The sequence below is a fragment of the Rhinolophus ferrumequinum genome, chromosome 24 (assembly GCF_004115265.2).
Source record: "Rhinolophus ferrumequinum isolate MPI-CBG mRhiFer1 chromosome 24, mRhiFer1_v1.p, whole genome shotgun sequence".
Classification (NCBI taxonomy): domain Eukaryota; kingdom Metazoa; phylum Chordata; class Mammalia; order Chiroptera; family Rhinolophidae; genus Rhinolophus; species Rhinolophus ferrumequinum.
In genome coordinates this window covers 1,255,569-1,271,508 of record NC_046307.1, presented here as the reverse complement: position 1 = coordinate 1,271,508, position 15,940 = coordinate 1,255,569, and positions in this window count along the sequence as shown.

Below are 15,940 nucleotides of genomic sequence, written 5' to 3'. Positions count from 1 at the left end.
AAAGTGAGAGAGCAAGAAAAGTTTTATTGAAAGTCAAGCAGCGAGAGAGAGAAAGTTCTGTCTGGAAGAGAAATACTGGCAAACGGAGATTTGCCAGAGTAGAGTCCAATAGGGACCAATGCGCCAATGGACAGGAGAACTGGGGTTTTATATTTTTCTAAGTGGGATGTAGGGTGCTTGTTAGCTTGCAGGGGGCTGCTGTTACAATTGTCTTCTCATGAGAACTGTCCTGTTCCCATCTATGATGGGTGTTTGTTAGCTTGCAGGGGTTTGCTCTTGCGATTTGGAACTGGTCTGTTCCCGTCTATGATGGATATAAGGTGCGTGTCAGCCTGCAGGTGCAGTGCTAGCCAGGGGCTTCAGAGCCAAGCAGTTAATGTTTAAGCTCGTTCCTGCCAGCTTACAAGCTCACTTCTTTAACTCTGCCTGTCCCATCCTGCCAGCTCACAAGCCCGCTCCAGTTGACTCTTTACTAGTCTCATCACCTTGGACCCGCAAGTTGTTGCATTTTGGAAATAAGAGCACCAGGCCTGGATTACTCACCCTGGATTGTCATTAAGAGAGAGAAGTAAACTTCTGTCTATTTTAATCCACTCTACTTTAGGTCTTCTTGTTACAACTGCTTGGGATGCATTGTAAATAACTTGTTTAATTCAATGGTTCCCTGAAAAATCCCCCTGGTGTGAGCAGCGTTAACCTTGCACGTCCTTGCTGCCTCACACAGAACTTTACATGTGACATGAAGATAACTTTTAATCAAATGGCCAAATCCAATTGAATTTCAATTTTTTTTCTTTTGGCCAAGATATTTGCCCTTGCCAAATTAACTATAAAATATATTTCCGGTTTTTTTGGAGACAAAAACAATGCATTAGCATTAATCCAGACTCAGTTACAATAAAAGAAATATGAATACAATTTGACATATATATTTTAATCTTCATGGGGCCAATAAAATGAAGAAAGTTGAAATAGTGTATATTTCAGTATATTCTGTAGGAACTAGGTGTAACTTAGGTAAAAATATTTTGAAATGAGAATGATAAGAGTATATTTCAGGGACTTTTCAAAATAGAAATTTGTTTAGTTTTATTATTCCCTTCATAAAACTATTTTAGATATATTAAGTCTTAACTATTAAAATAGGAAAGGTAAGCTCCAATTTTATTAGTTATTAAAATGCTTTCATTGTATCAGTCCTTAGAGCACAATGAAAGACAATAACCCACTGTAAGGAACATAGCTTTTGAATTAAGAGGTGAAAATAAGGAGAGAACACAGAATAACAGGGAAAGATGGAGTGTAAGAGAGTGGTGGAGAGAGGGAAAATATAAAAAATAAAAGGATACCTAGATACAGGGTGAGGTCAGAAGTAGAAAAACATCTAGAGAGAGAGAGGTAAGGTTTAACATACAGAAAGGATCACTGAGTTAAAAGGCAGTCATTCTCGCCTTCAAAAGAACAATGATCATTACACTTATATCAAGGCAGGTCTCTCTCTCTGATATGAGAACATGTGGCAAAAACATGAGGACTTGTGGCAAAAAAGATGATTATTAGAGTGTCTATAAATATGAAGTAAATTGTCTAATTGGGAGAGTTGCATCTCAACTAGTTTTTACAGGAATGTTTAAAGTTCTATAACCCAGGCTTATAGAAGGTATTACAGGAAAAGTAATTATTCATGTTAGGGAGCAAGGAATAAAATGTATTCAGGACTATTTCATACAGACACCCCTGAAAGATAAGTAGGTGTCTGTTAGGTAGAAATTGAGGAGGCAGCCTAGTGGGGTAGGAGTCACCATCACCATCACCATCACCATCACCACCACCACCATCACCATCACCATCACCACCATCACCATCACCATCACCATCACCATCACTATTATCATCATCACCATCACCATCACCACCATCACCATCACCATCACCACCATCACCATCACCACCATCACCATCACATCACCATCACCATCACCATCACCATCACCATCACCATCACCATCACCAGCACCACCAGCACCAGCACCAGCACCATCACCAGCACGAGAGCAGCAGAACCAGCACCAGCACACCAGCACCAGCACCAGCACACCAGCACCAGCACCACCAGCACCAGCACCAGCACCAGCACAGCACCAGCACGAGGAGCAGCAGCACCAGCACCAGCACCAGCACCACCAGCACCACCAGCACCAGCAGCAGCACCAGCACCATCCACCACCAGCACCAGCACCAGCACCACCAGCACCCAGCACCAGCACCACCAGCACCAGCACCACCAGCACCAGCACGAGGAGCAGCAGCAGCAGCAGCACCAGCACAGCACCACCAGCACCATCACCACCACCAGCACACAGCAGCACCATCACAGCACGAGGATCATCATCACCATCACCATCACCACCATCACCATCACCATCACCACCATCACCATCACCACCATCACCATCACCATCACCACCATCACCATCACCATCACCATCACCATCACCACCATCACCATCACCATCACCATCACCATCACCATCACCACCATCACCATCACCACCATCACCATCACCATCACCATCACCACCATCACCATCACCACCATCACCATCACTATTATCATCAGCATCATCATCACCATCACCATCACCATCACCACCATCACCATCACCACCATCACCATCACCATCACCATCACCATCACCACCACCACCATCGCCATCACCACCATCACCATCACTATTATCATCAGCATCATCATCACCATCACCATCACCATCACCACCATCACCATCACCACCATCATCATCACCATCACCATCACCACCATCATCCCATTCCTAATAGAGAGTTGATGACATGCTGGCTATGAGGCTAAGTATTTTACATGCACTTTCTCCTTAAATAGTCAATGGCCCTCTGAAGCATGCATATTATTATCCTCATTTTCAGATGTGGATAATGAGGTTTAGAATACTTAAGTAGAGATCTTCAAGCATGACAAAAACATGGAAAACTAGCTGTGTTTTTCCACAATAGGTCAAATTTGCTGAATTACAGGAAAAATACTCAAACAACCGAAAAATGTATAATTAGATTAAAAGAAAGAAAGAGGAGTCCATAAGTGTGAAGACTCAGGCGGAAACACAAATTTCAAGTAGTAGCATAAAGCTGAGACAGGTTTAGTTTACACTAGGCTGAGCTGTAGTACTGGGCTGAAATGAGGCAGAAAACTAGAAATCAGACCTTCCACAAATGTTAGACCAGGGATGGGCTGCCATTCAATGAGAAGGTGATCAGAAAAAGTTCTTTCCTCTCCTTTGGGAAGTAGGAAGTTTGGTGTCAATTTGGGGCTTTTGATGGAAAATAAGTTTTCTATGGGAAGTAAAAAGTCCCGGTTCTGCCCCAAACCATAGATAAACACTCAAAATTTACACTCACCAGAAGTTCAGAATTGAATGTCAATTATCTACTTTTATCTACATTTATTTCATTTCATATCCCATCTATCTATCTATCTATCTATCTATCTATCTATCTATCTATCTATCTATCATCATCTATCTATCAAATATTCCTAAATAACAATAAAAATGAACTGCATGTTATGAAAAGAAGACCAAGAACAAAAAATGGTGTGTTCAAGTACTCATAATTAGAAGACAAACAACAAGTTTGAAAAAATTAACAACAGACATCAGACTAATAACCAGAATACATGTAATAAAAGAAAGAAAAAGTACTCTTACAAGTCTATATGAAACACTAACAGCCTATGAAAAATGAGAAAAAATAAAAACCAACAGTTCATAAAAAAAGAAACATTCTTGGCTTTTCCAAACATATGGAATATGCTCAATTAGCTCATAATAAGAGAAATGCAAGTGGAAGAATCAGAAAGTTAAATGACACATTGTATTGTCATGAGTGTGGGGAACAGCACTTACAGATGCTGGTGGTGGAAATTCAAATTGATTCACCTTCTAAAGCATGGAAGTTAGTAATATCAACATTTTAGTATACCGTTAACCTAAAAATAAAAGGCCAAAGTGAGAGGCAACAAGCATTTATTTGAGATTTAAAGAGCATAGCTACGTGGGAAGCACTGATTCAGACAGAAACCCAGAATAGTATTCTGATTTGGAGACAAAGGCAAGGAGTATTCATGAGAAAGGGAAGGAAGGCATTTCTATAGGTGCAGATAAGCTAACATATTGTCAACATAAGAATGTTCAATTCTGCAGACAATTTTTATGAGTTTATTAGAGTTTATTTGAGCCAAGCAGAGGATATGGTTGGAAGCAATCTCAACAGAATGAGAAAATGCTCTGGAGAATTACAGTTTTGCAGTTCTTTAAGGAGGGAATGTAAGGAAGATTCTGTTTCCAGTTCAAAGACCGTATGTCTGATGATTTGAAAGGCCAGTATTCAAAACGTCAGAATTTGGAGTAAGGAAATATTCATTGATCAAGAAGGTGCCAGCTCGAGAAGATGGGGGCCTTAGAGCTTCCTCAAATCCATCTTTTATTTTTTTTAAATTTTTTATTATTTATTTATTTTATTAGTTTCAGGTGCACAAAACAATGTAATAGTTAGACATTTATCATTTATATCCCTCACACAGTGATAACCCCCCTCCCCCAATCTACTACCCCTCTGACATCGCACACAGCCATTACATTTTCACTGTCTCTATTCCTAACGCTGTACTCCACTTCTTGTAACTATATGTATATATATGTATATATATATATATATATGCTATATATATATATATATATATATTTGATATTCATTATTGTTCAACTTCAGCTTCAGGTGTACAGTGCAGTGATCAGGCATCTACATCATCCCTGAGGTGGTCTCCCTGAAACAAGTGTCCATCGGATACCCTACAAAATCTTTACAACATTATTGATTACATTCCCCAAATCGACTTTCATAACCCCGTGGCAATCTTGTGGTCCATCTTAAGAGAATCTAGAATTCAGGATTCTTTTCTGTCAAGGGGAGGGAGAATGGGTGGGGCAAGAGATGACTGACGACTGCAGGCATCTGGGTGCCAACAGGGATCCAAGGAAGAGCATGAAAATCTCTAAATCTCTTTGTTCCAGGTCCATTGATCTTAGTCCAGTCTTGATGGTCCAGCAAATCTTTGATAAACAATCATTATTTTTTTTAATTTTTTTTTGGTTACTGATTGTTTTCTAATCCCTCACCTTCCCCCTTACCCCCACCCACCCCGCCCATCTAGCAACCCTCAGTTTTTCCTCTTTGTCTCCAAAACTGTTTCTGATTAGTTCATTCACTTATTCTTTTCTTTAGATTCCGCATATAAGTGAGATCATATGGTACTTATCTTTCTCTGTCTGACTTATTTCACTTAACATAATGTTCTCTAGGTCCATCCTTGTTGTTGCAAATGGTAAGATTTCTTTCTTCTTTATGGCTCCGTAATACTCCATTGTATAAATGTACCACAGTTTCTTAATCCAGTCATCTGCCGATGGGCATTTCGGTTGTTTCCATGTCTTGGCTATTGTGTATAGTGCTGCAATAAACATAGGAGTGCATAAAGATTTTTGAATTGGAGTTTTGGATTTCTCCGGATAGATACCTAGGAGTGGAATTACTGGATCATAGGGTAGTTCCATTTTCAGATTTTTGAGATACCTCTATACTGTTTTCCATAGTGGCTGCACCAATCTGCAATCCCACCAACAGTGCACAAGCGTTCCTTTTTCTCCACATCCGCGCCAGCACTTGTTGTTTGTTGATTTATTGATGATAGCCATTTTGACTGGGGTGAGGTGGTATCTCATTGTGGTTTTTATTTGCATTTCTCTCATGGTTAGTGAGGTTGAGCATTTCTTCATATGTCTGTTTGCCATCTGTATGTCCTTTTTGAAAAATGTCTCTTCAAGTCCTCTGCCCATTTTTAATTGGGTCGTTTGTTTTTTTGGAGTTGAGTTGAGTGAGTATTTTATAGATTTGTGATATTAATCCCTTATCAGATATGTCATTGGCAAATATCTTTTCCCATTCAGTAGGAAAAGATATTTTTGTTTTATTGATGGTTTCCTTTGCTGTGAAACAACTTTTTAGTTTGATATAATCCCACATGTTTATTTTTTCTCTTACTTCCCTTGCGCGAGGAGATATATCAGTAAAAATCTTACTCTGGGTAATGTCTGTGAAGTTTCTTCCTATATTTTCTTCTAGGTATTTTATGGTTTCAGATCTTACATTTAAGTCTTTAAGCCATTTTGAATTTATTTTTGTATATGGTGTAAGGAGGCGGTCCAGCTTCATTTTTTTGCATGTGTCTGTCCAGGTTTCCCAGCACCATTTATTGAATAGACTGTCTTTACCCCATCGTACATTCTTGCTTCCATTGTCGTAGATTAAATGGCCATATAGGCGTGGATTTATTTCTGGACTCTCTATTCTATTCCAATGATCTATGTGTCTGTTTTTATGCCAGTACCATGCTGTTTTGATTACTGTAGCCTTGTAGTATAATTTGAAGTCAGGTATTGTTATACCTCCCACTTTGTTCTTATTTCTCAAGATTGCTGAGGCTATACGGGGTCTTTTATGGTCCCATATGAATTTTAGGTTTATATGTTCTATTTCTGTGAAAAACGTAGTTTGATAGGAATTGCGTTGAATATGTATATTGCCTTAGGCAGTATGGACATTTTAACTATATTAATTCTTCCTATCCATGAACATGATATGTGTTTCCATCTATTTATATCTTCTTTCATTTCTTTCTTCAGTGTCTTATAATTTTCTGAGTACAGATCTTTTACTTCTTTGGTTAAATTTATTCCCAGGTATTTTATAGTCTTTGGAGCAATTGTAAATGGGATTGTTTTTTTAATTTCTCCTTCTGATGTTTTGTTATTGGTATATACAAATGCAACTGATTTCTGAATATTAATTTTGTGTCTTGCTACTTTACTAAATTCATCTATCAGCTCTAATAGCTTCTTGGTGGAGTCTTTAGGGTTCTCTATATATAGTATCATATCATCTGCATATAATGATAATTTTACTTCCTCCTTACCAATTTGGATGCCTTTTATTTCTTTTTCTTGTCTGATTGCTGTGGCTAGAACTTCCAGCACTATGCTGAATAGAAGCGGAGATAGTGGGCAACCTTGCCTTGTTCCTGATCTTAGGGGGAATGGTTTTCGCTTTTCCCCATTGAGTATGATGTTAGCTGTGGGTTTGTCATATATGGCCTTTATTATGTTGAGATATGATCCCTCTATTCCCACTTTCTTAAGGGTTTTTATCATAAATGGCTGTTGGATTTTATCAAATGCTTTTTCTGCATCTATTGATATGATCATGTGATTTTTATTTTACATTTTGTTAATGTGGTGTATCACATTAATTGATTTGCAGATGTTGAACCACCCTTGCATACCAGGGATGAATCCCACTTGATCATGGTGTATGAACTTTTTAATGTATTGCTGAATTCTGTTCGCTAATATTTTGTTGAGGATTTTTGCATCTATGTTCATCAGAGATATCGGCCTGTGGTTTTCTTTTTTTGTGGTGTCTTTGTCTGATTTTGGAATCAGGGTGATAGTGGCTTCGTAGAAAGTGTTTGGGAGTCTTCCCTCCTTCTGGATTTTTGGAAGAGCTTGAGGAGAATAGGTGATAATTCTTTTTTGAACGTTTTGTAAAATTCACCTGTAAAGCCATCTGGTCCAGGGCTTTTGTTTGTTGGGAGATTGTTGATTACTGATTCAATATCTTGGTGGTAATCAGTCTATTCAGGTTTTCTGTTTCTTCTTGAGTTAGCCTTGGAAGGTTGTACGCCTCTAGAAAATTGTCCATTTCTTCCAGATTGTCAAATTTGTTGGCATATAGTTGTTCATAGTAATTTCTTAAAATTTTTTGTATTTCTGCAGTGTCTGTTGTCACTTCTCCTCTTTCATTTCTGATTTTATTAATTTGGGTCCTCTCTTTCTTTTTTTTAATGAGTCTGGCTAAAGGTTTGTCAATTTTGTTTATCTTCTCTAAGAACCAACTCTTGGATTCATTGATCTTTTGTATTGTTTTTCTGGTTTCTATTTCATTTATTTCCGCTCTGATCTTTATTATCTCCTTCCTTGTGCTCCCTTTGGGCTTATTTTGCTGTTCTTTTTCCACATCCCTTAAGTGTGAAGATAAACTGTTGATTAGTGATGTTTCTTGTTTCTTTAGGTAGGCCTGCAATGCTATGAATTTCCCTCTTAGGAATGCTTTCGCGACATCCCATAGATTTTGGATCGTCGTGTTTTCATTTTCGTTTGTCTGGAGACATCTTTTGATTTCTTCCTTGATCTCCTGCTTGACCCATTCATTATTTAGTAATAAGTTATTCAGCCTCCATGAATTGGTGTGTCTTCCAGTTTTTTTCCTGTAGTTCATTTCTAATTTCATAGCATTGTGATCAGAGAAGACAATTGGTATGATTTCAAATTTCTAAATTTATCAAGACTTGTTTTGTGGCCTAACATATTGTCTATCTTGGAAAATGTTCCATGTCCGCTTGAGAAAAACGTGTATTTTGCAGCATTGGGGTGAAATGTTCTGAAAATATCGATTAAATCCAAGTGGTCCAATGTATCATTTAAGGCTGTTGTTTTTACTTTATATTGATTTTCTGTCTGGAAGACCTGTCCCTTGTTGTCAGAGGTGTGTTGAAGTCCCCTACTATGATAGTGTTACTGTTGATCTCTGTCTTTATGTCAGTCAGTACCTGTTTTATATATTTAGGTGCTCCTATGTTGGATGCATAGATGTTTACTAGGGTTATATCCTCTTGTTGGATCGATCCCTTTATTATTATATAGTGCCCATCTTTATCTTTTAATATGTTCTTCATTTTAAAGTCTATTTTGTCAGATATAAGTATTGCAACTCCAACTTTTTTCTCATTTCCATTTGCATGAAATATCTTACTCCAACCCTTCACTTTCAGCCTGTGTGTGTCTTTTGTTCTGAGGTGAGTCTCTTGTATACAGCGTATACAAGGGTCTTGCTTTCTTATCCAGTCAGCCACCCTATGTCTCTTGATTGGAACATTTAATCCGTTTACATTTAAAGTGATTATTGATAGGTACATAGTTATTGCCATTTTTAAATTTGTAGTTAGGTTGTTTTGATCTTTCTTCTATTTACAGAGAAGTCCTTAGTCTTAGTATTTCTTGCAATGCTGGCTTGGTGGTAATAAATTCCTTTAGTTTATTTTTTTCTGGAAAGCTCTTTATCTCTCCATCAACTTTAAATGATAGCCTTGCTGGATAAAGCAATCTAGGTTGTAGACCTTTGTTTTCCATCACTTTGAGTATCTCCTGCCACTCCCACCTGGCCTTCAATGTTTCTGTAGAAAAGTTATTTGATAGTCTTATGGGAGTTCCCTTGTATGTAACCCTCTGTCTTTCTCTTGCTGCTTTTAGGATTCTCTCTTTGTCTTTAAGCTTTGCCGTTTTAACTATAATGTGTCTTGGTGTGGACCTGTTTGGGTTTATCCTGGTTGGAACTCTCTGTACTTCCTGGGCTTGTATGTTGGTTTCCTTCATCAGGTTGGAGAAGTTTTCGGACATTATCACTTCAAATATGTTCTCAATCCTTTGCTTCCTCTCTTCACCTTCTGGTATTCCTATGATGCGCATGTTGTTGCGCTTGATGTTATCCCAGTGGTCTCTTAAGCCATCCTCATTGTTTTTTATTCTTTTTTCTTTCTGTTGTTCTGTTTTGGTGATCTCTACTACCTTGTCTTTTAGTGAGGGGCTTTTAAGTCTTTAAATCTGCTACCTTGTCTTCTAAGTCGCTGATTCGATCCTCTGCTTCATGTAACCTGCTGGTAATTCCTTCAAGTGAGTTCTTAATTTCAGTAATTGTGTTCTTTAGTTCTAACTGGTTGTTCGTTATGATTTCTATATCCTTCTTTATGTCTTCTCTAAGCTCCTTAAACATTCTTATCACCAGTGTTCTGAACTCTTTCTCTGAAAGGTTGGTTACCTCTGCTTCATTTGGTTCCAGTTGTGGAGGTTTCTTCTGTTCTTTTATTTGGGACGTGTATCTTTGTTTCCCCATTCTGGCTGACTCTCTGTGTTTGCTTTGATGTATTAGGTAGATCCCCCAGAGTTCTTAGTTCTTGCTAGGTTATCTTATGTAGTATGTGTCCTTTATATTTGACTTGCACTACTTCGTTCTTCTCCTCTGAGTGTGCTCCAAAGGTGACTCTTGTGTTGTGTATATTGTCCTGTTCAAGAAGATTTTTAATTGCTTTCTGCTTGTGAGTAAGTGGGGTTAACTCCTAGGCTGACTCGTTGTGAGAATTGGCTCTGCCCACTGCAGGGTGTTCTGCTGCGTGAGGGTTGACCACTTAAATGTGGTTTGGCCTCTATGGGCTCTTGTGCCTGCAGAGAATTCCCTCTGGGTGTGTGACTTGTAGGTCAAACCCGGTGTTACTCTGGTTTGGTCTGGAGTTGGCCTCTGAATATGTTGTATCTTGTGCGTCTTAAGCTGGGCCCTTCAAGTAATCCTTCCACGAGTCTCTTAGCTGTTCTGTGTGATGAGCAAAGAGTTCTTTGATGGGTTATAGGTCCCGTTTGTAATAAGATCTGGAGGAGAACTCAGAAAGTGCGCCCCGCTGCCGCCATTCCTATGATGTCATCCGGATTTGCATATTTCGAACCATCCTTGAGTCCCTGAGATGAACCCCTCTTGTTCGTGATGAATAATCTTTTTAATGCATTGTTGCATTCCATTTGCTAGAATTTTGTTTAGGATTTTTTCATCTGTATTCATCAGATATATTGGTCGGTAGTTTTCTTTTTTTTGTGTTATCCTTACCAGGTTTTGGTATCAGGGTAACGTTGGCCTCATAAAATGTGTTAGGGAGTATTGTCTCATCTTCAATTTTTTGTAAGAGATTGAGTAGGACAGGTATTAGATCCTCTTTGAAGGTTTTGTAGAATTCACTCAACAATCATTATTTTTGTACATATTTCCCCACTTTCTGGCTAGAGGCTGCTTTTCCAAAAACTTGATGCCCAAGCAGAATTACTCTAATGATTAGCATGTCTATAGCAGGAACTAGTCCCTGAAGGCCCTGGGAGAAACACAGACTAGAATTAAGAGAGAGTCAGAGAGAACAAGCATTTCACTCTGTTGCAATTGCATGAAGGTGGGAGAAAGCAAGGCAGGGATTAGATTACAGGATAGTTAACAAATTATGTGCTCTCTTGAGGGTGGTTACACATCAGAGAGGTCTGAAAAAGAGGATTACTCGGATTTCAAAGTGTGTTAATCTAGAGGCACAAGAACAGTGGACAGGGCTAACTTAAGGGAAAGATGAGCCCTTTACTAAGGCAGTCATAAACTTGGGGTGTGACTACCCACCATGACCTGCTCGGTCATGATCACCCTGTGAGGTTCCTGTTAGACACTGAACATATTAGCTTTATTATAGAGCCCCCCCTTTTTTCATTCACAGTGTTACCACAGACTCAAAAAGGGTCCGCTTGCCTGCTTGCATCCAAACCAAAAGAAAACAGGAGCAGGAATTTGCAGCAAAGAAAGTAAGTTTATTTAAGGAGTTCATGCCAAGCCTGAGACACAGGTGAGCTAGTGCTCTCAAAAACATGGCTTTCTGACGGGGTTTTGAAAATTAATCTGGGGAACGTAATTTAGTGGTTACCAGAGGGTAAGGGGGTTGGGGGGTGGGAGATGATGGTAAGGGGGATCAAATATATGGTGATGGAAGGAGAACTGACTCTGGGTGGTGAACACACAACGTAATTTATAGATGATGTGATACAGAATTGTACACCTGAAATCTATGTAATTTTACTAACAATTGTCACCCCAATAAATTAAAACAAAAACAAAAACAAAAACAAAACACACACACACAAAAAAAAAACACACATGGCTTTCTGATGGCCTCTAGTGGCTCGGTCATATAAGGGAAATATCATTAATCATGGTTGCTATGGGAGTTGGGGTCCTGGGCTCTACTGACGAGCTCGGGGCTAACACAGAGGGCAGTTGATCATGGCTTCAGGTCCTAATGTCAGTCATAGCATTGTTTGGTCCAGTTCCAAGGGATGTGGTTCGTGGGACTTGTCTGCTCTCACGGGTCGGGAGCTGAAACATAACTAAGGCCAAGGTGTTACCTTTGTTTTTTTTAAATCCTTACTCATTGTTTGAAATTTAGTTATTATATCCTGGTCATGGTTAATAGATCTGAAGCACTATGCTTAAATGAATTTGGTGTTGACCAGAACCTAATGTCCTAAGGGCTTAATGATTAGGAATGGACATATGGTATATGTACAGGTAAGAGGATCTGGGGAATGAATGCAAGTGAGTTATTACACTTTTGTGATTCTCATCACTTAGGAAATTCCAAGTGTTTTATGAACTCTGTGCCGGGCAGGGGGAAGAAGACCAAATGTATATTTCTTGTGTCAATGTAAGAAATGTCCAAACCTATAGATAATTTTTATGAGTTTATTTGAGCCAAAGCTGACAACAATTGCTGGGGAGCAAGATCTCAAATGCTCCGGAGAATGACAGTTTTGTAGTTTATTTTATGTATTTGAAACTAAGGAGGGAACATAAGGAAGATTACATGAAGGTGGGAGAGAGCACAGTAGGGGTTATATTATGGCATACTTAAGATTATGTGCTCTCCTGAGTGTGGTTACAACTTCCAGGGGGATTATTTCTGGCATTTCATAGGCATGATAACCTAGATGCACAACAAGAGTGGTCAGGGCTGGTTTAAACCTTTCACTAAAGAAGTCACAGGCCTGGGGCATTACTGTCCACCAAGACCTTAGGAAATTGGGATTTATTACGCACTCCTTTTTCATGTATTGTTAGTGTTAAAAAAAGAAAGAAAGGAAGAAGGAAGGAAGGAAGGAAGGAAGGAAGGAAGGAAGGAAGGAAGGAAGGAAAGAAGGAAGGAAGAAAAAAGAAGAAAAGAAAAGAAAGAAAAGACAAGAAAAAAGAAAAACAAAAAAAAAGAAACAACAGATCCAAGATGGTGTCTCTTGCCCTCGGTATGAAAACCAAGACTTAATTGCAGTTTAACTCCTCCCATGAATGTGGCCTTAAACCAATGGGTCTGCAATTTCCTGATAAACTTTAGTAAGGTAATTTGCCTGATTAGACCCCTGCTCTCCTTCCCCCAAAGAAAGATGACCCTGCCTGAAACAATCCTTTCTTTACTTTGGCTAATAACTTTCTATCCTGCCCAGTTTCTGCCCATGAAAACCTCCCATAATACAGCTCCTTGGAGCACCTTTCTGTTTACTAGATGGGATGCTGCCTGATTCATAACTTGTTGAATAAAGCCAACTAGATCTTTGAATTTCCTCAGCTGAATTTTTGTTCATTAATAGTAATAAACTTCTTTTCTTCAAAGTTTCCTGATGGTTATCACTGAAGGGCATCTTGCAATCATAACAAAACCACAAAGGTGAGTCCAGTGGTGACATTGGTTGAAAATGGGAGATGTCTGTGGGAACCTCACTGGGCCCAGGCCAGAGCCCCAGGCATTTTTGCCAATAGCATTACTATCAATAGGCTGAGACTGGCGCAAAACAATGGCTGAATTAAGCTGACCACTGACAAACTCCCAACAATGGGACATCAGTGCCTCCTGCAACAGAAAGTGCGCAGCACCTGCACAGTCGTGTGAATCTATTCACCTGGTTTGCAGGAAGCGTGGGGACAGAGGAACAAGGTGAACGCAGTCAACATAGCCCAGTTTGGGGGTCTTTCTATGGGGCAAAGGACCTGGTTTCTTCAACAAATAAATGGGGGATGCAACTCCTGTGGATGCAAAGAAACTTGAGACATGCCAACCCAATGCAGCTTGAGGACCTTGTTCAGATCCTAACCAAACCAATCAACTATAAGAAAGAAATCCTGAGACAACTGGGGAAATTTAAATATGAACTGAAATTGGATGATATTACTTTTGTTAGAAGCACACTTCAGTTATGTTATAAAAAAATGACCTGACATCTGGAGCTTGTTTTCAAAACCCACAGCAAGTAAAAAGGAAAATCAGAAGAGAAAAAAAAAGTGAGGTAGATAAAATACGATTGGAAAAAAAGTTAATAATTTGGGGGTGGGGACTAGGTGATAACATGAAGATTCATTTTATTATTCAATTTTTAGGAATGTTTGAAATCTTATATAATAAAAATTTTTAAATAAAGGAAAAGAATTTATAGAAAAAATATGAATTAGAGAAGTAACTTTTGTTTTCTATAGATAAGGAGATTCCAGTTTATAACCAAGGCTTCTATGATGGGAAGATCTTCACATTCTCAGCAGGTTTTCTCCTGTGTGATTTGAAGTTTGGAAGGTCTGATCTTTTTATTTACTTAAGGAAAGTCCTGGTTAGGATTTAATACAAGGTTGGCTTTCTGAAATATAAGTTCAGACTTCTAGCACATTCTGTTTCCAGCATTGCCCTGCACACGACTCTATGTGACTGAAAGCACAGTAGCTATAATGTGGTATTTAGTGAGACAATATGAAATAGCAGAAAATTAAAGGGAAGCCCTGGGCTGAGAAGCAGCAGACTGGGGCACAGAGTGTCACATTTTCCTAAGAACTGCCCAAGGCCAGTCCCAGCGCTGAGATTCAGTGCCTTGTCCACTTGAGTTCATTCCACTATTGGCTTGGTTTGGGGTCAGTAAGCAACAGATGACCTTCCTGGCTCTGGTCCCTTGGAGGAATCATAATATGGTCCTGGGAGTCCACTCTGCTGGAGATGATAGAGTGGCTCCTGATATCCAGAACGCCTGGCTGTGTGGCCTGCGGGGCTGGCTTCAGGGCCTCTGAGTGTTGAGCACAGTGGAGTACTCCCTGGGGCTCGAAGGCTAGTGTCTGGTTGTGATGTGAGGAAGGACGGGCCACACTGATCCTGCTCTCTGCTGCGATAATGCAGCCCTCTCACCTGTGCCAGTGCTTCTGTGAGAAACAGGTTCCACAGGTCTCTGTGCCTGGAGGAAAGGGAGAGGCACTCATGAATTTATAAAGAACACTGGCACCTTGGTGTGCCCCCCCCACACACACGTGCGCACACACACATTTGTAGGACACGTCTCTCACTGATCAGTATGCAGAAACGGCAGTGGTTCAACTGCCCGTTCTCTCTTCCTAGAGTGTCTGCTCCTGACCCCTCAACTGTCTCTTCTTACTTTTAATCTCAGCTAAATGTCCCCTTGTGGGTGTTGGCCCACCACCGGATACCCCGTCACTGTACTGTGATTGTCTGCAGGACACGGATTACCACCATTTGTTTATTTGTTCCTTATTGTCTGACCTTGCCCCTCACTAGCATCTTAGCTCTGGGGGTCCACAGGTCTCTTTGGGTTGTGTTTCCATCACTGCCTCCCAAGCCCCTTGCACAGTACCAAACATCACAGAAGCTCAAGAGATAAATGGATGTCAATGAGGTAAAGAAACACTCACACACTTTAGATAGGATAGAGTCAAGTGGCTGGTCACTCTCCATGGGTTCTGCCCCCTGTCTGGCCTGCTCTGTCCCAGGAGGATCTCCCCTCTGGGCTCCACACCCAGGCTCTTCTGTGGCCGACTGCCCAGTGCCCAGCAGTGCGTGGGAGGGCAGGAGAGAGGCTGGGGCAGATTTCCATGGGCCCTGGACAGCTCTTCCTTGGGCACAGGTGGCACCTCAGGCCCAGGGTGGGAACAGTTTCCCCATTGCTGATGTTTGGGGTCCTTAGCATCCCTTGTCCACTCCCATATCCCCACCCACACGTTGGGAGCTGTGCTTCCATGAGTTTCTTCATCTAAACCAGTTGTAAGAAGTGTTTCTGGGTGGAAACTGATACATCACACAACTCTCTTTGTGTGCTTATGAGTTAGAAATTTTAAAGCATGTACA